We start from the raw sequence: 24,315 nt of genomic DNA on the forward strand, positions 1-24,315 counted from the left end.
AATCCTGGCAATTCTGGACAATGTTTCTCACCATCTGCAGGGCACCTTGGCTGAACAGAGGAGAACTTTTGGTCCTGTAATAGACTAAGACAACTGTGCTGCTCCAAAGAGCACTATATGAGGTCTTTCTTACCTCAGTGTAATGAATCAACCTATAGCCAGGGAGGTAATGACCACTTCCTGTTCAACTGTTTGAGGTAACTTATTGGTTTATTCTTTCTTACTACTTTTCTAATATTTGGATATCTGTGCACTTGTAATGCTGCTGTGACACTGTAATTTCCTTTGGGATCAATAAAGAATCTATCTAAATGGTAGTTCGTCTTTTTTATACCTTTAACTATTTTCATGAAACTTTGTCTAATTGGGGCAGCTGCTGAATTGAGCCAAAATGTACTGGCCCTGGTTAGTCCCGATTAACTGGAATCCACTATATATAAGATTTTGGCTAGCTGCCAATTTCATTCTGCTGTCCCATGCCAGAGTTTGTCTGACAATGCCTCTGTGAAGTGCTTTGTTCCTTATGCTATGATGAGACTGTTATAAAAAGGCATCTTTTAAGAGTAGGATGGAGGTAATAAGTTTTGACTTGAAAGATTAAACACCTAGAACAAAGTAGTTTTTGTAATTCTAGGATAATGGATGTGCCTCCATAAAACAGAACTGGCTGAGGCCAGAATAATATTTATGGGACTTCACAGTTCTCATTGTAGCTTGGGAAGAAGCATTATTCTCCAGTGAAGCTCTTTTCTTTATTGCCATTGTCTGGAACAGCATTTTGTGCTTGCGATTCCTCCTCCCATTTCTAAGCTCTGCTGGGGAAGGTCCATGTGACTTTTTCATTTTCAGTTACTTCCAGTCAAAACGTTACTCAACCCAGCTGCTGATGACGCAGCCCATAAAAAAAGCAGCCGTCTGCGGGTTGTCTCGAAGATTAACGTGGAACTGAATCTCTTTATAAACTGGTTCAAAGACTTGATTTTCAAATCGGGACAAGAAAATGTGTCTTCGTGTTTTGCAGAGGGTAGTGCATTTCTCAGTTTAATACAATATTTCAGGGAAATTTAGACTGAATAAACATCTCATTTATAGCACTTATTATTTTTACGAAGCGCAAAACACTTTGAGCACATTCCACCTGCTGTAAAGTTGATTACACTTACGGGGCAGTAGTTTTAGTGGATTTACTCTCCTTGGTTGTAGACGTCTCCTACCGAATATCCGCCGGGTGCAGGCAACTGGAAACAGCAGAGGGATGAATGAGTCTTCAGGTGACAGGCACTGATTCATGGCATGTGATTTGGATCTGCACCTGTCCATACTATGTATTGACGGTTTGGATGAAGGAACTAAATATAAGGTCTCAGGTCTGGAGACGACGTAGAGCTGGATGGGTGGAGGGGCAACGTGAGCAGTGAGGAAGATGCAAAGAGGTTGCAGTGTCATTGAGACGTTGGACCGAGTGGGCAAGTTTATGCCAGATGCAGGTTAAGGTGTGTGTATTTGACACTGTCCACTTTGGTTTAATACAAACCAAAATGTCTGTTGCCAGAATGATCATGAATTGGGAAAAGGAAAGACAGAATGAGACCTGGGTGCACCTAGGACAATGCAACAATGGTGCAGCTCATAGACCTGTTGCTTCACAGTCCCCATCACCTGGCTTAATTTCTGATCTCCGCTGCTGTCTGTCTCCCTGTGATCTGTAGGCTTCCAGATGCTCTGGTTTCCTTCCACACCCGAAAAATGTGGGTTGGTAGTTAAATGCCTCTGTAAGTTGCTCCTAATTGCTCCTAGATACATTGTTGAATCTTCAACAGCAAGGGTTGTGGAGGAGTTAGCATTGATGGGAATGTGGGAAAATTAGTAGGAGTTGTGTAAAGAAATTGATGCTTCATTGCTGCTATGGACTTGATGGGCTGAAGGGCCTGTTTTTGTGCTATATCTGTTTGTGAAAGCAAGTGGTATCCGTCTTCACTTCAAGGTTTGAGTATAGGAGTGATGATGTCTTAATGCAACTGTAGTGGAACGTGGTGCAACTCCACCTGTAGTTTTCTGTGGGGCTTTATCATTCTTATCTGATGTTGTTGCCAAGTGCCACGGAGATTTACAAGATTTATGGGATTATATGATTGCTTTAAGAGCAGAGGTTGGGCAGTCATCTCTGGATTTACTGGAATTTAGAATCCCTGTGAAGCATTGTGAAACACACATTTATTGTTCTCACCTAACTCTGAGATTCATGGTCAAAATTTACAAATTTAAACTATGATATTTTCCACTTTCCATTCACTGTCATCAAAAACTCCACTGTCCATCAACTAAATCACACTGTGTTCTATCCATCCATCACCCATGCACTCATTGGTGTACATCAGTTGCTAGAAGTTTAAACAATTAAAATACCAAACAGTTAAAGCAATAGAGCTATTTTTATATATTTTAAATTACCCATTATCAATTGAAAATGGGAAAAACAGCTCTGCATTTAAAAAAATGCTAATTTTCCGTGTCAGGGTGATTGATTGGACGCCATTCATTAAAAATATATTTGCAATTCAATGGACTGCAATTGGCGTTATATTTGGAGAATTTTGGGGGGAATTTGTCACTTGAGCTTGGCCACGTTTTTTCAATTCTGAGTCTTTTTGATGCAGGTTCAGAAGGAGCCAGACAAATCATTCTTGCTGATGTTTGCATTTATCTGTATATATTTAGCCTCCAGAACTTGACCACAAATTATTTTTTAATAACTGAGAGAACTATTAGCTTTATTATAACAAATTACAATATTACCCTCTATTAACACAGTTTAAGGAAAACTTCCATTTCACTTTATCGCCATCTAGTGGCAGTAACGGGTACTTGCACAGCACTTACAGGCGGTCCCAGGATCGTTAAGGATTCTGTCCCCTACACATTTCTCCACAAAATCTGTTTTCTATGGCTACTTGTAAAAGTTCTTTAATTTTTATTTAATAATCAGCCCAAGCCATCTATAATTAAAGGAATATACACCATGAGTCAAGTCAAGTTTATTGTCATATGCAGGTGCAATGAAAAACTTACTTGTAACAGCATCGCAGTCGCATAGCATCATATAAACAGCATTCAGAAGGAAAACATAAACAATTTTTTATACAAGAAAGAACACAATTAGAACAAAAAGTCTGTTTTAGTGCAAAGTGATCAAAGTGGTCATAGTTTCAGAATCAGGTTTAATATCACTGGCATAGGTCATGGTGTTGGCACGCGGCCAAGTGGTTAAGGTGTTTGTCTAGTTATCTGAAGGTCGCTAGTTCGAGCCTTGGCTGAGGCTGCGTGTGTGTCCTTGAGCAAGGCACTTAACCGCACATTGCTCTGCGATGACACCGGTGCCAAGTTGTATGGGTCCTAATGCCCTTCCCTTGGACAACATCGGTGGTGTGGAGAGGGGAGACTTGCAGCTTGGACAACTGCCGGTCTTCCAAGGAAAGCCTTGCATTAAAAAAAACTGCAATACTGCAATATATATTGTATATATTGTACTGCAATATATACAAAATATACAATAAATTACAATAAGAAATATATTTTAAAAATATATAAATTAAATAAGGACTGCAAAAAGGAGGTGGTGTACATGGTCCATTGTCAATTCAGAAATTAGATGACGGAGGGGAAGAAGCTGTACCTAGAACATTGAGTGTGTGTCTTCAGGCTCCGGTACCACCTCATTGGTAGTAGCAATGAGAAGCGGGCACAAGCGGGTGATGGGGACACTTCACGATGGATGCTGCCTTTTTGAGGCGTCGTCTTTTGAAGATGTCCTGGTTGCTGGGGAGGCTAGTGCCCATGATGGAGCTAGCTGAATTCTCAACTTTCTGCAGCTTTTTCTGATCCTTTGCAGTAGTCCCTCTCTACCAGATGGTCGTGTAACTAGCTAGAATGCTCTCCTCAGTACATCTATAGAAATTTGCAAGAGTCTTTGGTGACACACCACGTCTCCTCAAACTGCGAATGAAATATAGACACTGTCGTGCCTCCTTTGTGATTGCAACAATATGTTGGGCCCAGGAGAGAACTTAAGAGATGTTGACACCCAGTAGCTTGACTCTGCTCACCCTATCCACTACTGAACCCTCCATGAGGACTGTGCATGTGTTCTCTTGACTTTTTCTTCCTGATATGAACAATCAGTTCCTTGACATTGAGGGCAAGGAGATGTACAAGAGGGAGATTGATCACAACTCAACTGGCTGACCTACCTGACTCCTGCACACCACCGCCTTATTATCTGAAATTCTGCCAACCATAGTTGTGTCATTGGCAGATTTATAGATGTCATTTGAGCTGTGCCTAACCACACAGTTGTGGGGGTAGAGAGATTAGAGCAGTGGGCTAAACGTGCATCCTTAAGGTAAGCCAGCGTGGATTGTCAGTGAGGAGATTTCCGGTCTGCACTGACTGTGGTCTCCCAATGAGGAAGTCAGGGATCCGGTTGCAGACCAAGGTACAGAGGCCCAGGATTTGGAGCTTGTTGATTAGTAGTAAGGATATGATGGTTTTGAACACTGAGCTGTAATCAACAGACAGCAGCCTTACTTAGGTAATGTTATTGTCCAGGTGATCAATGGCTAAGTGGAGAGCCAGTGATGTTGCATCTGTTGCAGACCTATTGTGGCAATAGATAAATTGCAGTGGGTCCAGGTCCTTGCTTAGGCAGGAGTTGATTCTGGCCATCTCTCAAAGCACTTCATCCCAGTAGATGTGAGTGCAACAGGATGATAGTCGTTAAGGCAGCTCATCCTGTTCTTCTTGGGCACTGGTATGATAGTCTCCCTTTTGAAGCATGTGAGGAACCTCTGGCTGCAGCAGTGAGAGATTGAAGATGTCCTTTTGAACACTCCTGGTTGGTTGGCACAGATTTTCAGAGCCCTATCAGGTGCACCATCAGGGCCTGACACCCTGCGAGGGTTCATATGTTCTGACATCACAGGGTCACCAGATGCCGTAGGGTTTGCAGAGTTGTCGTTTTAAAGCATAAAAGCCATTGAGTTCATCTGGGTTTGAAACATCACAGCCATTCACGGAGCTAGGTTTCACCTTGCATGTGGTAATGGCATGAAAACCCCTCTAGAGCTGACGTGCATCCAATTCCATCTCTAACTTCAATCAGAATTGTTTTATCACTCCTAAAGTAGCCTTCTGTAGGATGTATCTGCACTCCTTGTATAATTCTGGAGCACCAATCTTGTGAATGCCTCCAATTTAGCCATCAGCCAAACTATGAATCCCTTGGTTCACCCACGGATTTTGCTAATCTGTAGTGTTTAGGGTGTGAGTTCAAAAGCTGTTTTTGAACCAACTGATATGGGTCTTCAAGCTTCTATATCTCCTGCCCAATGGTAGTTCTACAAAGATGGCGTGGCTGGGATGGTGGTAGAATATTAAAAAAGCAGATGTTCAAAAAAACAGGGAAAACCTTTGGATAAACGATGATAAAGCATTATTATATCTGGCAGATTGGTCAGAAAATAATTATTTTAAATTATTTAATTGTTTTTCTTTTTGATTGAGTACCACTATAAATAAGTTGTATCTTATTCTTGTGAAAGTGAAGCAGATAGTGGAGAATCCCTCTGCAAATCGAGGAAATAATGAATTGTTGATGCAATCTCCCCCCTTGCATTGGCTGAAGTACAAGCACACTCTTCCCTCTAACTCAAAGCATGTGATGTGGGCTCATATTTTACCAGAGACTTGAGTAATGTGCCAGCTGAGATCACACAAGTTTGTACTGCACAATTTAAATATTGCCAAAATTTAAATAAGTTTGCATTGCATGAAGATCCATCAAGATTTCAGAGAATACCATTAATCTTTACAATATCTTAAATTCATAATTTCTGGAAGGGGAAATCATTAAGAATGCAGGACCTTCTTTTTGTTGTTATTTGGCATTTTGCCAATACCAAGTGCTAACACCAAGTGGTGATGAAATTAACTCGTTGAAACACCCCGGACTGCCCAAGCTGCACGCCAGGAAGGAACACCGAGATGCCATACATAATTGTATTTATTTTAAAGATTTTCATAAATACATGATAGAATTGAGTATTTTGTTTGGGCGGGGGATATGATTTTGCTCCACAAACAGCTGTTGGGAAAGTGAACCAGTGTAGCAGCAGTCGGTGAAGGCGCGGGTTATGTGTATTGCCGCTTGTTTAACTCTGTGTAGAACTATTCATGGAAAAACACCATTAAAATGGTTCAGAAAGGACAGACATTTGGTGGCGACGTCCGAGGGTTTTGTCACTTCCCTGGAACTTCTAAGCAGAATAATAACACCACCAGGCACTTTTTGCATTGCCACGTTTTTATTTTGGAGGCTTCTACTACAACGGGGAGGGAAAAATGGCAACGTCCCTCGACTTGCATCTTTTTTTTTAAAAAAGCACTAAGTAAGCTCTCTTCCTGTTGTCATTCTTCCTACCCAATACCCTTAACAGCAGCCTCGCCTGCTTCATTTACTGCGTTGCTGCTCTTCAACACATGGGAGGCTTGGCTGGAAGGAAGCGCGTTTTTAAAAACGTGAACCCTCTTGATTATTCCCGCGTCCCTTAAAGGGAAGACAATACCATCACCTCAATAACGTGACTTGAAGGGATGTTACCCGATGCCTCTTCGGACGGCCCTTTGGAGCTCTATTCCTAATAAGGAAAGTATCTAGAAGTGACAGTCGAGCCGAGAAAAGAGTTGGGGGCGGGCGATTGATAAAACGCCAGTGTTTACTGGACTTTAGTTTGCAAATTTCACCAAATTTAATAGAGTCGAGTCATCACCAGAGAGGAGTCGGTGCAAGGTTCCGGTGCTGGCAGGGAAGAGCTTTCGTGGAGTTGGAGATATCGGTCGGAGAGGGGAAGAGTGCGGAAGAGCTTGAGTCCCGGCTAGCCCGCCGACCGGGACGCGCACTCGCTGTGAGCGGCCGGCGGGCCGGCTTGGATGGGCGAGTCGGAGTCGGCGCCCCCGCTGCTCAGTGCCGGCTGAGGCAGCGGATTGTCAGAGAGAGAGGAAGCACCGTGCTCTCACTGCCTGCCTGAGCTCAACCGTAAAGCAACCTGTGGGACACGTACTGTGCACCCATCGCAGGTACAAACATTGCCCCAGTCGAGCTGCTCCCAGTTTCTTAAAGGAACGTCAGCCCACTGTTGGATGCCTGAAAATGGGGGGGAATGCCCAAACTTGGATCATTAATTAGTTTGGCGAAAATTATTACGAATGATTCGGTTTGGCTGAAATGTATGTGCACTGCCGTTGATAGCATAGAGAGCTGCGGTTAGTTAGTTAACCTTCCAAACGTCTCCTTTTCTCTATAATCATTTCATTTCTCGATGCAGTCTTCTTCTTCGTTTTCTTCATTCGTATTTATACACCAGTATAATTAATTTATAGGCACTCTCCCTTCGTTTATTAAGGATGATAGGGTGTAGTGTTACTGAGTGTTTAACATGCCTTCCCCCCCCCCAAAAAAAAACAAGCCCCTTTAAATTCCCAAGCACATACATCCTGGACCGGCCATGTTCCTTATAACTGCGATATTGCTTATGTAAGTTTGAACTTTAAATGGTGAATCTGTTTTATGAGTGGGTGCTTGGCGGGAGATCCCAGCTCAGTACAATGATTTGTTAAGTAATGTTTACCCTGGCGTTACCATGACATGGCCTTTGCACGTGTTTCGTTGTAATTCTCTGCAGAATAGTCAGGAACGACATGACGGTAAATTCGAGGATCACAATAGGATCAATGAAAAACTGCACCCAAAAGGATGGACGTACACCCAATGTGCAAAACTGTGCCAACGCAAAAGAAAAAAATAGAGAATAAGCAATAAATATTGAGAAAATGAGATGAAGAGTCCTTGAAAGGGAATCCATAGCTGTGGGAACACTTCAGTGATGGGGCGAGTGAAGTTCTACCCTCTGGTTCCGGAGCCTGATGATTGAGGGCTAACAACTGTTCCTGAACCTGGTGGTGTGGGTCCTGGGGCTTCTGTGCCTTCTTCCTGATGGCAGCAGCAAGAAGAGAGCATGGCCTGCAAGGTGGAGTTCTTTGATGGATGCTGTTTTCCTCTGACCCTGTTCCATGTAGATGCACTCATTGGTGGGACGGCTTTACCCTTAATGAACTGGGCCACATCCACTACTTTTTATAGGATTTTCCACTCAACGGCAGAACAAGCTGTGCAGCAACCAGTCAATATACTGTCCAGCACTTACCTGTAGAAATTTGCCAAAACTTCAGTCAGGATTGGTTGAAGAAAGCTCTGCCCAATTATCATCAATATATAACCTGCAGCACCAGGGATCCCAATACATTGGGCCATTGGTATATTACAATTAGGAGTGCCTACCATTCCATCCCTGGGCCACATTTTGGAAAATCTGATCATTTGACTGACCTCTTCCTAACTGCATACAGGCAGAGGCTAAAGAGCAAGTTCCTAGAAACAAGGGCAACAAAGAAGGCAGGGGAGTGGCTATGGGATTGCTTTGACATAGTCACATTAACATTGTTAAACATGAGTGGAATAAGCTTTTAAAATAGATTTGAATGTATTCAGGTACTTTCCTTATTGTGCAAGCACAGCAGTGGGAATGCCAGGCAAGGCAGTGGAATGCTCCTTTTTGCAGGATGTGGGAAGACAGTGAGACCTCTAGTGTTCCTGAAGACTACACCTGCTTCTTACCACATTAGGGAGCTGGAGCTGGATGAGCTCTGGTTCATTCGGAAGGCTGAGGGGTTGATTGACAGGAGGTACAGTAGGTAGTTACACCTAAGGTGCAGGACACAGGCAACTGGGTGAACGTCAGGGGCGAGGGGATAAGCAGCCAGTGCAGGGTACTGTATCCCTGTGGCCATTCCCCTCAATAACAAGTTACTGCTTTCTAATCCATTGTGTTTTCTTTGAGCTGAGGGTTTAACCTAGAAGAGTTCTCTGGCTCCAGTCAGGAGTCCAGCTGTTTAACTCAGAGGAGAAGAAGAAAGAAGACGCAAGCAGTAGTAATAGTGAATTCATTGGCTTAGAGAATTGTCCTGGAGGTTCTGTGGATGAGAAGGAGATTCCCGGATGGTATGTTGCCTCCCAGGTGTCAGGGTTAGCTCAGGTCAAGTCCATAGCATTCTGAAAGTGGGAGGGTGAGCAGCCAGAAGGTTGTTGCCCAGCTTGGAACTGTTACGTTTTGTAACTTCAAAATATTAAACTAATTTAAAGGAAGATATAGGAGTCCAAAATGTGAGTCTAACTTCATCTTTACTTTAAGCGTGGCATGTGCGTATCATGTGGTAGTGTGATGACGTATGTAATTCCTGTATTTATAAATATAACCCATAATGAATTAAAGAACAAGAATGCTTACTCAATACATTGACAATATTACTGAAATATTAAGTACCCAACAGGTACCAATGAGGAAGGATGATGAGGTCCTGCAAAATGAATTCAGGGAATGAGATGCTAAGTTACAGGATAGGACCTCCAGGGATGTGATCTCGGGGTTGCTACTCATGCCATGTGCTAGTGAGGCCAGAAGCAGGAACACCATACAGTTTAACATGTAGTTAAGGAGATGGTGCAGACAAGCGTCCTTCAGATTTTTGGATCATAAGGCTGTCTTCCAGGGGAGGTGGGACCTTTACCGGCAGGCTGTTTGCACCTGAAGTGGACGGGGACTTTTAGCCTTGTACTGAAGTGGACGGGGACTTTTAGCCTTGTACTGAGGTTTGCTCAAGCAGCACTTGGTGGGGTGTGGTGGTGTCTGAACTAGAGTTGCACAGGATGGGAACCAGAGTGTCAAGGCAGTTAGTGGAGTGGTTGCGGGGAAAGATGTAGTTAAGATCGCATACAAAGATGAGAATTGAAACTTTGATAATGGTATAAATAATATTCTGCATTGTGCCTATTTCAGTGCAAGGAGTATTGTAGGTAGGGTGGATGAGTTTAAGGCATGGATCACCACATGCAATTATGACATCAAAGTCACTAGTGAGACATAGTTGCAGGAGGGTCAGGGCTGGGAGCTCAGTTTTCCATCTTCCGTTGTTTTAGACATGATAGAGTGAGAGGGATTAAAGGGGGAGGGGTAGCATTACTAGTCAGGCAAAATGTCACGGTATTGCTGCAGTAGGAAGGACTGGAGAGTTTGTCTACTAAAGCCAGGTGGGTGGAATTGAGGAATAAAAAAGGGATTACCATGCTAATGGGATTATGTTATAGACCACCCAATAGTCAGTGGAATTTAAAGAAGGAAATTTGTAGAGTGACAGTGGTTGTGATGATAGGTGATTTTAACTTTCCACATATTGACTGGGACTTCCACCCTATAAAAGGGCTGGCTGGGCTAGGGTTTGTCAAATATGTTCAGGAAAATTTCCTTAATCAGTATACGTATAGAAATCCCAATAAGCCAGCTGATGGTGTAGCCATGTTTGACATAACACCTTCTGCCGGCATTCTGGATCGAAGTCATGGCTGAATATCCTGAGATAGCCGCGAAAGCACTGAAAATGTTGCTTCCATTTCTAACATCATATCTCTGCGAAGCGGGGTTTTCTGCAAGGAATGCAACAAAAACTAAATTGCGGAATAGACTGGACATAAGGAACCCCCTTCGAGTATCACTGTCTCCTATCACCCCTCGATGGGACCATCTTGTTGCAGGAAAACAAGTCCAGGGCTCCCACTGATTCAGTGATATTGGTGTGTTGCAATGATTTTATATGTTCATACGAGGAAAACATGCACTGTGTGTTTAACGTCCAAATGTTACTTAAAATGTTATGATGCTATTGACTTGTAATTGACTTATCCCTATATTCATGTGAGGAAAATCTACCCTGTGTGCTTGATATTAAATTTGTTAGATAACCCCTTTTAGAAATGAAATTGAGTGTATTAGCCACTTATGAGTGACTTATAGTTCACTTATCACCTATATTCCGGTCGTAACAGCCCCCGCCCCCCGATCAGCTGGTCCGCAAGAATATTGTCAACATTAAACTGGTCTGCAATGCAAAAAAGGGTTGGTGACCCCTGTATAGTGCATCCGTACTGGACCTCAAGGCGAGCGGTCCTGGGTTAGAATGCAGCCAGCTCTTGACATTCCTTCCATCCGTGCTTGGTTGAAAGCTGAACTAGCAACTTGGACTCGTTTTATAAAAAAAAACAGACAGAAATGCTGAAAGAAACAGCAAGGTTGCCACCTGATGTGCCTCAAAGTGCGGAAGAGAGCAGTACAAGAAGTCCCAACTGGCGAGATTATGATGGACCTCCTATTAGAGGATGAGGCAGACCATGTGCCAGGAGTTTGTGCATGGGAACACTGCATCTAGTGATCATAGTGCCAGTAATTACAAGATAACTATGGTGAGGGATAGATTAGGTTGAGATTCTAAATTGGAGAAAGGCCAATTTTGATGGTATCATAAAAGATCTGGCAAGTGTGGATTGGGTCAGGTTGTTTTCTGGCAAAGATGTGCTTGGTAAGTGGGAGGCCTTCAAAACTGAAACTTTGAGAGTACAGAGGTTATATAAAAGGCAAGGCTAACAGGTCTAGGGAACCTTGTTTTTTGAGAGATACTGAGGCCCTGGATAAGATGAAGAAGGTGCATAGCAAGAGTTGGCAGCAAGGAAATAAAGAGTTGCTTGAGGAGTATAAGAGATGCAAAAGAACACTCTTGTGGAAGAGAGAATCGGGAAAGATAAAATAAGGCATGAAGTTGGTCTAGTAGACAAGGTGAGGGAGAATTCCAAGGGCTTTTACAGATATATTAAAAGCAAAAGAATAGCGAGGAACAAAATTGTCGTCTTGAAGATCAGCATGGTCACCTATTTATGGAGCCAAAAGACACGGGGGAGGTCTCAAATGGATTTTTTGCATCTATATTCACTCAGGAGGTGGACACAAAGTCTTTAGAACTGAGGCAAAACAGCAATGAGATCATGGACTGATACGGATTAGAGAGGAGGAGGTTTTTGCTGTCTTGAGACAAATTAGGGTGGATAAAACCTCAGGGCCTGACCCCAGCAGAGGTACTTAATGGTCCTTAGCCATGGGTGTAGTGGTGGAGGATTGGAGGATAGCTATTGTTACTCTGCTGTTTAAGAAAAGTTCTAAGAATAAGATAGGAAATGATAGGCCCGTGAGCTGGCATCAGTAGTGGGTAAATCATTCTATATAAGTGTTTGGATAGATGGACTGATTAGGGGTAGTCGTCAGCAAGGCTATGTGCATAGTGGATCATGTCTTACCAGTCTTATGAGTTTTTGAAAAGAGGGTTATTGGAAAGTTGATTAAAGAAAGGCAGTGAATATTGTGTACTTGAACTTTGACAAGGTCCCATCTGAGAGATTGGTCAAGAAGATTCAGTTGCTTGTCATTCAGTAAATTGGATTTGAAATTGGCTTCATGAGAGAAGCCAGAGAGTGGTGGTAGATGGTTGCCTCTGCGTGTTGCAGAGATTGGTGCTGGTTTCATTGTTGTTTGTGATCTGTATCAGTGATCTGGATGATGATGTGGTAAACCAGATTAGCAGATTTGCAGATGACACCAATATTGGGGGCATGGTGGACAGTGAGGAAGGCTATCAAAGCTTGCAATGAGATCTGGACCTGCTGGAAAAATGGGCTGAAAAATGATAGATAGAACTCAGTGAAGACATTACACTTGTTACATTTTGAGAATACAAACAGAGGGATGTGGGAATACTGATCCATAATTCCCTGAAAGTAGCATCATGGATAGATAGGGTTGTAAAGGGAGCTTTTGCCACATTGGCCTTCATAAATCAAAATTTAGAGTACAAGAGTTGGGATGTTATGTTGAAGTTGTATAAGACATTAGTGAGGCCTAATTGGACTGTTGTGTGCAGTTTTAGTCACCTACTGTACTACAGGAAAGATATCAATAATATTGAAGGAGTGCAGAGAAAATTTGCAATTGTGCTGGAATGGGGACCTGAGTTATCAGGGGAAGTTGAATAGATTGAGACTTATTCCTTGGAGAACAGGAGAACGAGGGGAGATTTAATAGAGGTGTGAAAAGTTATGACAGGGTAAATGCAAGCAGGCTTTTTCCACTTAGCCTGGGTGAGAGTAGAAATAGAGGTCACAGGTTAAAGGTGAACCTGAGGGACAACTTCGTCAGTCAGAGGGTGGCACGAGCTGCCAGCAAGAGTGGTGGGTGAGGGTTTGATTTAAAAAAAAAAGAAAATTGGGATAGGGATGTGGATGGGAAGGGTGTGGAGGACTATTGTCTGGTTGTGGGTTGCTGGGTTAGGCAGAATAATAATTTGACATGGACTAGATGGGCCAAAGGGCCTATTTCTGTGCTGCATTGCTCCATGATTCCATATCTGTGAAAAAGGAAAGGACAGTCTCAATATGAGTGGCTTCTTGTGCCTAACTCTGTCCCTTTTGCATTGCAAAATATTAGACCAATCAATAGGAATAAGATGTCCTCAGCAACTCTATTTTAGTCTTTGACCAACAATGCAAGTTAATATAATAAAAATGCATTGGGGTATTAGTATGAATAGCATCCAGTGGTCTGAAAATGTGCCTTGCACCCACAAAGTCCTGTGTGTGCTATATTAATGGAATGTTACTGTATTACAATTTGAACTTGCTGACTATTGCACAATTTGACTTGCTGACTATTGCACAATTGTCTAGAACAATGCAGATATATGCCACATCTTCCAATTAAACAGTAACTTTTTTTCTAAGAATTGAAAAACTCTTTCATGCGTCCTCTGCATATTACAATATACATTTCTGACAGTAAATTCTCTTTCTTTAACTACGTACTTTCTCTCCACTTCACAAAGGTGTCATCTCTCTTTGGACCTCCACTCACTGAGTGTTGGCATTCCGAGGACAATGAAAGCTGTAAGTCTGTTTGACTTATGAGGGGGGCATAATTCTGTCCTTCCCTGCTGTCGCGGTCAGGAGTCACTAGGAAGCAGTCAAACCAAGGGCTGTGCTCAGCAGCTTGGTAGTGATCTACAGATTTGGCACATATTAGTGATTGACCTTGAGTCTTGCCTACATCTACATAGTGCCAAAGGAGGTAATGTGCAGTGGAGCACTGTAGTCAGCATTTTCTTGTGAAGTCTCCTTTCCTGGGATACGCAAGAGACTGCGGGTGTTGGAATCTGCTGGAAGAACCCAGCAGGTTGAGCAGCATCAGTGGGAGGAAAGAATTTGTGGTGGTTTTGGTACTTAAGTGGTACCTGACTATTATGGCTATGGTAGTGGGTGCTGAACCTATGTGTGTCTTCAGATGTAGCTGGACTGATGTTTGGGACAGAAAATTCCACTGTAAGTAGGTTGGTTGCTAACGTACAGGTGGTTATGCATATCATGACTGGAGCTAGCTGATGGACTGGTATTTTTATTGGTGTGAGAAGAGTGAATAGGACACTGATGAATATTTCCACTTGATTTATATTGCGTATTTGTAATGGAATATTTGCCAGTACTTTGGCATGTCGAATTGTTAAAACTGGGCCATCAAAACACCGGGATTTAAAATAAAGGATTTTGCTGGGGAATAGAACTGTTGTATAGTCCACGTTGTGTGCTTCCACACATTCATTTTCAAGTAGTACACTTTTGATCGATAATAGTTTTCACATTTTCTTTATCCAATGCTCCTGTTCTTGTGTCTCATCAGAGTCAAGGTCTGCTTCTGATCATTGATATTTCTGGATTGTAATTTTTTTTATGCAGTGGGAACTCAGTTGAGACCCTCTCAGAGGCAGGTGGTTTCGATTCATACAATCAAGTATTGAGATTTTCATGGGACTGTTGCAGTCCAGATGAATGGTCTCGACCCGAAATGCTGACTGCCCACTTCTCTCCACAGATGCTGCCTGACATGCTGAGTTCTCCAGATTCCAGAATCTGAAGTCTCTTGTGGGATTTTACTTGGGTTACAGAAATACAGAGAAAATATGCTAAATTGTTGCACAAACCAAGGAATAGCAAATGTTTGATATAAAACATCCTAATTGAATATTAAGATAATTATTATCCCATTATTCCTAAAGCAGATCAACTATTCACAGTTCCACTAGGGTAAAACTATGAGTTGAAACATATTAGTTTCTAAAGGTTCAGAGATGCCAAGGAAATGATGGATTGCCTTAGAAATAATCATTTCTCCCTGTGGAAGCCTGCTGTGCAAAGTAAGTGAAAACATGAAACATTCTTGATGAAAGTTCTCTGGTCTTCAATGAAATTTGAACTTGAGCCAGAATAGTGGTATTTATTGGTGAAAATATAAAAATAACTGCAGATGCTAGTGTCTATAAAAACAGAAAATGCTGGAAATGCTCAGCAGGTCAAGCTGCATCTGTGGAAAGTGAAGCAGAATCAAAATTCCAGATTGAAGGGTCCAGCATTTTCTGTTTATGTTTTAATGTTATTTGTTTTTGTCATCCAAGACTTCATCTCAGCTATTCATTTGGCATCGCTTTCCATTGTTGGTGCAGGAAATAATTGACGGATCCAATTTCAACAGATCTACTTTAGATATGAGAAGATTGCATCATTTTATCTGCTATTTTTAATTCTGCACAGTAAAACCTGAGGATTAGATATATACTTGAAAGTATTCCAGGACTCTAGTGTAGGGAGAGAAGAAGCCCTCTGCTCAAGAGTTAACTTTAAAAAAAAATCAGAATACCAGGAGTCTGATCTTACAGTCATTATGTGGTTTTGCAAATTTGACTGTATTTATATAATCATTCTCAATAACTTTGTATTAAATACCTGTTGAATTGCACCTATCCACGTAAATTTAACACCTATTTGTGAAAACCTACAGACTAAGGAGGATCAGAAAGAAAGGAAAAGTGTAATTCAGAATGCTAAAGTTAAAAATGTTAAAAATAAAAGTTCTTAACTATAAGGCAGCTTGGTAATGCATTATGTTGTATGAGGGATTTGTACTGGTATAGATGTACCATGGAGAGCATTGTAACTAGCTGTATCACTGTCTGGTATGGGGGTTGGGGGGTGGTGTCTACTGCACAGGATCAAAAGAATTTACAGAAAGTTGTAAAATTAGTCAGCTCCATCTTGTGTTCTAGCCTCCATAGTATCCAGGTCGTTTTCAAGGAGCAGTGCCTCAGAAAGGTGGCACTGTTATTAAGGATCCTCATCACCCAGGGCATGCCCTCTTCTCGTTGTTACCATCAGGAAGGAGATACTGAAGCCTGAATGCACACACTCATTGATTCAGGAACAGATTCTTCCCCTCTGCCATTTGATTTCTAAACAGGCATTGAACCTATGAACATTATCTCAATACTTCTTTAATTTCTGTTTTTACACTACTTACACTACTATTTAATAGTCATGAATATAATTCTTTTTTTATATCTTTATCATGCTTTGCATTGTACTGCAGTAAAGCTAACAAATACGATTCCAAATGGACATTAAACCCATGAACACCACCTCACATTTTTTAATTATTTCTGTTTTTGCATTATTTTAATTTAACTATTTAATATACACAAACTTACTGTAAAATTGATTTGCTTTTTTCCTGTATTATCATGTATTGCATTGTAATACACATATGCCGGTGATATTAAATCTGAATCCGATTCTGTGACTTTTGGCATTGGGACCCACTTTCAATCCGCTCAGTTTGTTGTGTTTAAAGTTTATTTCTAAGGATTGGAAAGATCCTACAAAAGTATTGTTCCATTGTCAGCTTCAGTGCTAATGGACCTAAGTGGGCTCAACGGTGACGGGCTTATTTGGAGTGGTTCTGGATTGGCTCATAAGTGAAGTAACAAGCAATGCACACATTTCTGATGTTAAGATGCATCCTTGTTACACTGGGGCACATCATCAATGATGTAACTTGGGGTCATCAGGTGTTTTGAGCCTTTTAACATGAGACCCACCCAGCTGACCCAGCCAGGATTGGTTAGGCCCTGGCTTGTGTCCCAGGAGCACCGGTCCATGGTTCACAGCTCTTGATACAAAGCCATCAAGAGGCTTGCCTGGCAGCCTCTGCGATGGTCCCGATGGCTCTTTGCAGCCCTCGTAATGCCAAGGGGAGAGTGGGTTTTACACAGCAATCAGCCAGCGAAGCCTCTGCACCCCACCTTCTTAATTCAAAATGTTGTTCATATTTTGTGTTTTTGGGTTTCCTGAAAATATGTCACTCAGAAGTATCTCTTTGAATATATACACATAATTTGTGATAGATGGCAACTGGTTTCAGCTTTCTGAGCTTGCTTTTCCTCCTAACTCTCTCGTGTAGCTTCAACTGCAATATTAAACCATAACAGGAGTAGGAAATTTTTTAATCACTTTTTGTTCTTTCCAGAACCCAGGCTTTCATCTGTATTTATCAATCCTCCTTTCTCCTTGCCTGCTTCCCTTTACAAACTCCATCTTGCACAAAATACCAACAATATTGATTATACTTGCAACTTTGATTTGCTCAAGTTTCATTTAAAACGGAACTGTTTCCAGTGATCTATTTACTGCAGTCCTCTTGCCTGCACAGAATGAATACTGGGAACGGGGTTAAACCTGCCTTCAGTCTCCATGCTCTGACAACCTCATAGTTCTTAGTTACTTGAGAAAATAATGGAGACTTTGGAATGCTTTAAAAAATACATCAGTTGTATGGACTAACACAGTCTGCCTGATATGTACATTGTGGGAACCACGGCTTTCTCTATTGTACGAAACCTTCTCAAATTGAAACTTTTTGACCAACATTTAATTTCCCTTCCTAACCGCTCTACAGTGGCTCATTTCCCATTTTGTTCACTTTAGTCACCTTCATCACTTGCTCTTTGAGATGGTATATGGACATGCAAACAAGCCATGGCTTTTCAAGCTTTAGGCCCCAAAGTTGCTGCTTGACAATTTATTTGAAATTAGGGAACTGTATTATCCATATTCTTGGAAATTTTCTGAAAGTTTTGTCTTGTAGAAGATAAGCTATCTGCTCTGATAATATTTTATTCATGGAAAGAATATACAGCTAGCGTATTCTGTAAGTAGTGCCATATCGAGTAGTTCGGAGTAAATTTCGTAACAATATAGTAATACACATCTAGCTTAACAGAGTTGCTTTTCACACCTCAGCAAAATGTAATTTATTTTCATTTGACAAAACTAGAAATATTTATTGAAAGAATTTGTGATTTGGTATCTTTATTATTGAGAACATAATTTTCAATTCTTGTAAGTTTTCAGATAATAAATTTGTAGTTTGAATTTGTCATGAAATAATCAGAGACTTTTCACAGTGCTTTTTTGTAAGGATTTACAGCATTTATACTGCCCCATTGTAATGCTGATTGTTTATTTTATAAAGAACACATTCATGGTCTCCATATTCTTTATTGTTTATAATTATTTTTCTGCCTGTAGAATCACCTCTCTGACTGTTTATTGTTTCACCCATCTCTTGAAACCTTGGTGTCTTGCTGAAGCACAAATCTGAGAGTGTGGGTCAATTATGGCACATTCAGAATCAGGTTTAATATCACTGGCATAGGTCATGAAATTTGTTAACTTTGCAGCAGCAGTACAATGCAATGCATAATAAAAGATTTAAAAAAGTAAATAAATAGAAAATACCGTATATCTCGATGGAGAGGAAATTGAAGTGGTTGATAGTTTCAAGTTATGTGTGATCAACACCGAAGTGGTAAGCAGTCAAGAAATCCAAAGAAGGATTGCCCTTGGCAGAGCAGCCATGAGGGATTTAGAGAAGATCCTCAAGAACAGGAGTCTATCTCTATGTACAAAGATTTGACTTTACAAAGACTGTGAAAGTTAGATGGTAAAGAAGAAGGACAGGAAGTGTATTGACACCTTTGAACCGTGGTGCTGGAGAGAAATACAGTGCTACACATCTCGTGGACCTCTCACAGAACAAATGGATTGGTCCTCAATGAGACCCTCTCTCTGGAGGCTCAAATGACAAAACTCCAGCGATTGTACTTTGGGCACAGCATGCAAAGAAACAGTTCCCTGGAAAAGGATATTATGCTTGGCAAGGTGGAAGGGAGGAAGGCCGCCAATCAGATAGATGGACACAATAAAGGCAGCTATAAGTGCAGAGTTATCTACACTGAGCTGCCTTTGCGAGGATCTACTCATTTAGGGCAACTATCCATAGGGTTGCCATGAGTCGAGGATGACTTGATGACACTTAACTATATATATCTTAGTTAAATATTTAGTGCAGCATACCAGCATTAAACTGATGTTTAACCCTCAATCAAAACCCTGAAACTTGCAGTGGTGATCTCAACTCATCTCAACTTTTAGAAGTTTTCACTTGCAAATAATTAACAAGTCTTTCAGGAATGTTTAGTGGAAGTAGACTACATCTGAGCTAAGAGCCATGTAAAATCTTCACACTGCACAGTCCTTTTGACACTTATGATTAACTGGGAAAGTAAATAATGTAAGCTTGAAGTTATAAACAAGCTGGTTATTGATGGGAAACCTGTTGCTTTGGGTTTAAGCGGCACACTGCCATTCGGGTGATGATGGCTGGCTAAGTGAATTTATCAGACTGTGTGTACTTTCATTAACTGAAAGAAATGTAGATCTTAACACAATTGTCCTTCCCTCCTACAAGCAGGTCATGCCTTGCCTATGCTCTTGAGGGCCCTGTAATTTTTTTTTGCAATTAGAGTTGACGTGTATATCAATGGTGAGACGAGCTTTTATTCTGTTGTACATCTGGTTGTGTTTGGATGTGTTGCAAGTGGCTATAATTAAAGTTCTCATGAGAACTCACTGCGGAGAACAATGCCACAGATTTGGCTGGGTATACTCCACCAATTCTCCCATCACCCTGAAAGCTAGTTGGTCGCTGTTTGTTTTTATCGTGTTGATTTTTTTATTTTAGTGGTGTTGGGGAGGAATTGAGATGTTGGCTGCACATCACAACAGTTTTTTTGTCTGCGCATTCCTTCTGCTTTATCAAAAGTGCCGTGATAAAACCAATGACGAAGAGAAGGCATTCAATGTATAGACAGGATATTCAAAAGGTCTGTGTTTCCTGAAACAAAAAGACTTCCATCCTTATGGTGTTTTCTGTGACCTCTGGATGTACCAGACATTTAAATGCTTTTACAACCATTGTTATAGGAAAAGATAAAGATTTTCTTCCATATTTTTCCTTTCCGCTGCCAGCATCAAGGTCTCAGGCTTATCATTTATCTGTTCAGAAGGACCCTTTCTCTGAACCCAGACACTGAGAAAACTCAGCTCATGCTTCCACTTTCTCTCTGCAGTTCGGCATCAGAATTAGGTTTATTATCATTAAGATACGTCATGAAATTTGTTATTCCACAGCAGAAGTACAATGCACAACATAATTGCTGCAAGTTCCAAAAATAAATAAATAACAAAAACTGAAATAATTAATTGGTGCAAAAAAAGGCACATTGAAATGATATTTATGGTCAATGGACTGTTCAGAAAACTGACAATAGAGGGAAAGAAGCTATTCATAAAATGTTGAGTGTGGGTCTCAGGCTCCTGTACCTTTTCTCCGATGGTAGTGACGAGAAGAGGACATTTCCTGGGGAGGGTTCTCAATGATGGATCTCACTTTCTTGCGGCAAAACATCCTTATGATTTCCTTGATGGTGAGGAGGGTTGTGCCCCAGGTGGAGCTGGGTTCTTGCAGTCCTGTGATTGGGTTCTCCATTCCAGGCTGTGGTGTCAGAATACTCCCCACTGTAGACCTGTAGAAACTTGCAAGTCTTTGATGATATACCAAATTTCCTCCAACCTCTATTGAAGAGAGCTAGTGGCCAGCCGCCTTCGCGATTGCATGAATGTGTTAGGCCCAGGATAGATCCTCTGAGATGTTGTCACCCAAGCACTTGAAGCTGCTCACCCTTTCCACCGCTGACCCCTCAGTGTGAGCTCGTGCACGTTTTCCCAACTCCCCCTTTATGAAGTTCCCAGTTCATTGGTCTTACTCATGTTTAGCTACAACACCACTCAACCAGCCGATCTGTTGCCATCTGAGATTCTGCCAACAGTGGGATCATTAGCGGATTTATAGATGGTCTTTGAGCTGTGCCTAGCCATGGGTGTAGTCAGGTTTAGACAATGTGCACATTATTTTGCTGATTAGGACAAAGATCTGATTACCATGGGACTTCCCAGTAGAGTCTGAGATTATTTGGTCCATGGTGCCTTCGTAACATGTGACCAGACTTGCTGATCTTCATTTCTCACTGAACCTTTTCTTTCCACCATAGAGAGTTATTATTCTTGCCCATATTCTAAGCTACATTCACATCCAGAACAATAGTTTTGAACCTTGTGTGTCTACTCCTTTATTGGATATTTTGCTCCCAAATTCACAGCACTACATAACCTGTTCACCTTTTTATCCCTCTGGGTTTACTCCCATTTCCCAAATCCTCTTCTGTTCCCATGAGTATTAGAGTATGCACCTTTGATGGCGGAATTTAATGCCTGAAAGAGCATTAGGTTTGCATAAAAACATTAACAATACATGAAGGGGTAGAAGGGGACTCTTGAGCTTGCTTTCCTCATCAATATTGACACAGGTTCTCATTACTGCCCAGCCACAGATTCCTGTGTGTCCAAAAACCTATTGATCTCGACCTTGACTTAGCACCACATCCATCTGAAGTAGTGCAGTCCAAAATGACGGCATTAAGGCACTTTTAGTCCTAAAATCACTGATCTCTTCTCTTGAGGCAGTTCTAGACTCTCCACTTAGTAGAGATAGCATCTTGGTATCTATCCCGTCAATCCCTCGATTTTCCATGCCTCGACGAACGCTCCCTCTAATACATCAAAATTTCAGTGAATGCAGGCCATTCTCTCTCAACCTCCTGTCATCCCGGAACTCAGTCTGGCAAATCTCTGTTGTGCTGATACCAAGGCAGGTGTATTATTTGGCAGATTAAACATGCAGTTTTTCAGTCTGTAATTCAAATTCTTAACCAAACTTGACTCTAGAGTGTATTAATTTGTTTACCATATCATTAGAATATAATGTTCTGTAGGAGTGAGTCATCCAAAAGCATGCATTTCTCCAATATGTTCTTCAGCTCCCAATTACCGTACTCCAAAGCCATGTAGTCACTGTCGTGTTTGCTGCATGACAGCAAGTTTCATACTGCAAGATGCAGGAAGCTACACAACCGGTAATGACAAGTTATCTTGTTTAAAAATCTAGCAAAGATTTTTGTGTTTGTTCTGCATGTTTCTATTAATTTAAAAAAAATTATTGAAACCCGAAGACTTTTTTTGAGGAACAGTTTGAGGATTTGTGTAGATGAATCCTCTCTTTTTTCCCCCTGCATCACCTTTTAGTGTTGTAATGTTTAAATAATATTGACACTTTTCAGTCTTTCAAGAGAAGTATAGTTTATTGTCACCAAACAATTGATACTACAGTGTACAATCATCACAGTGATATTTGTTTCTGCGCTTCGCGCTCCCTGAAGTACAAATCAAAGTAAATATAATAAAAATTTAAATTATAAATCAGAATTAGAAAATAGAAAAGGGAAAGTAAGGTAGTGCAAGTCAGGTCCAGATATCTGGAAGGTACGGCCCAGATCCGGGTCAGGATCTGTTCAGCAGTCTTATCACAGTTGGAAAGAAGCTGTTCCCAAATCTGGCCGTACAAATCTTCTTGCTCCTGAACCTTCTCCCGGAGGGAAGTGGGACAAAAAGTGTGTTGGCTAGGTGGGTCTTGTCCTTGATTATCCTGGTAGCACCACTCCGGCAGCATGTGGTGTAAAGTGAGTCCAAGGATGGAAGACTTAGCACCACATCCATCTGATGTAGTGCAGTCCAAAATGATGGCATTAAGGCACTTTCAGTCCTAAAATCACTGATCTCTTCTCTTTATTGCTTCACTAAATTTCATTCATTGTGTTCGTCCATTTCCCCAGTCATTGTTGTCCACCATGGAGAAGACTTTCATTTCCTCATACCATATCTGAGTTTTACATCTTCAGTTTTGAAATTATACCAAGTTTGTGTTACTGATATGCTTCAGGCTTGACAATCAAATACTCTGATGTTTCATACAGATGCCCAACAATGCAGCATTACCTCAGCACTTAAGTAAGAGTGTAGAATTTGTAACTGGGTATCTTATTTCTGACTCAAAGGTGTGTGCTATTTGTGTGGGTTTGCACTGACTACTTATTTTGCTTTGCTGACAGTTTGATCTCTACCATCATCTCCGAGAAACGAACAATTGAATTGGAAGATCATGCCTTATTTGATTTTATACTTTCTGGCAACCTTGACTAGGTAGACTTGGAGAGACAGATCAATATTCAGAACCCATTTGGAACAATTGCTACCATGGCCGTATACTACATGGGTGCTTCTTTAGAATGTTAGGTGTTGGCCATGAAAACTACCAATCTTAAAAGAGACTGGATGGCAATATAATTCCTTGAAAAGTGAGTTGATTGGCATAACGATATTCTTGAGTGTCGTCCATTAGCACTTGGCTGGATTGTTATCATAGACTGGTGGCACGGAGAGGAGTTGTCCTTAAAATTTCAGTATTAAAAAAATCTGTAAGTGGCCAGTATGAGTCCTGAGATCAAATGTTGGTTGAACTTAAGATGGTACCTTAATGGCGAAGCTTGTGAAGTGAATGGCCACTCAGAGGTTCATGACAGATTGTTGCAGTAGTGGATTGATTGAGACTTGAATGGCCTGACAGTGTGCATAGAGAAAGCTGCGCAGTAACCTCGTGGTAAGCAGACTAAAGTCTACTTCTGCCCGTGCTCAGTTGGTGGGAATAAGTTTTGGAGGATCCCGGGTGTTATTTAAAGGGGCTTCACCTTTTGCATGCTGCTGGATGTTTGAAGGGAGGTTTTGAAGTATCAACATTAGCATGATGTTGAAATTCTCTGATGACCTCATGTGGAGGAAGTGTTGAGTTCCATTTTGTAGGGATAATAAGGACAAATGGCAATGTTTGACCATCGGTGTTTTGCTGTAGAATTGTATGGGCTGGAGGTGTACATGGAGAACATGAGGTCAAAGGGAACAGGGCTAACTTGCAAAAGAGAGAGGCAGGAGGGTAGGATGTGACACTTTTGCTGCAGAATTGCTGCTAAATCTTTCCAGTTCCGTCTTTTGCAGCCCCCCCCCCCCCCACCATACCCCATCCTCTGCTTCTGAATCGCTTGTCAGAACCTCCAAATAACATCCATTGAATTAATACACCTTGCCTGTTGTGTTCAGACCAT

The 24,315-nt window shown here is 41.4% G+C and overlaps 1 protein-coding gene across 8 annotated transcripts in view; it reads left to right on the forward strand.

Moving 5' to 3' along the window:
• Positions 1 to 24,315, forward strand: part of LOC140727912 (rho GTPase-activating protein 6) — a 533,233-nt gene that overhangs the window by 333,494 nt on the left and 175,424 nt on the right. The window contains exon 1 of one of the 8 annotated variants that reach the window (XM_073045875.1): positions 6,638 to 7,131. The exons of the other annotated variants lie outside the window; for them this stretch is intronic. The gene's annotated coding sequence lies outside the window, so the exon portion shown is untranslated. Of the gene's footprint in view, positions 1 to 6,637; positions 7,132 to 24,315 lie in introns of those variants that run through there. 8 annotated transcript variants of the gene reach the window in all.

The sequence above is a fragment of the Hemitrygon akajei genome, chromosome 5, assembly GCF_048418815.1.
Source record: "Hemitrygon akajei chromosome 5, sHemAka1.3, whole genome shotgun sequence".
NCBI classification, from domain to species: Eukaryota; Metazoa; Chordata; class Chondrichthyes; order Myliobatiformes; family Dasyatidae; genus Hemitrygon; species Hemitrygon akajei.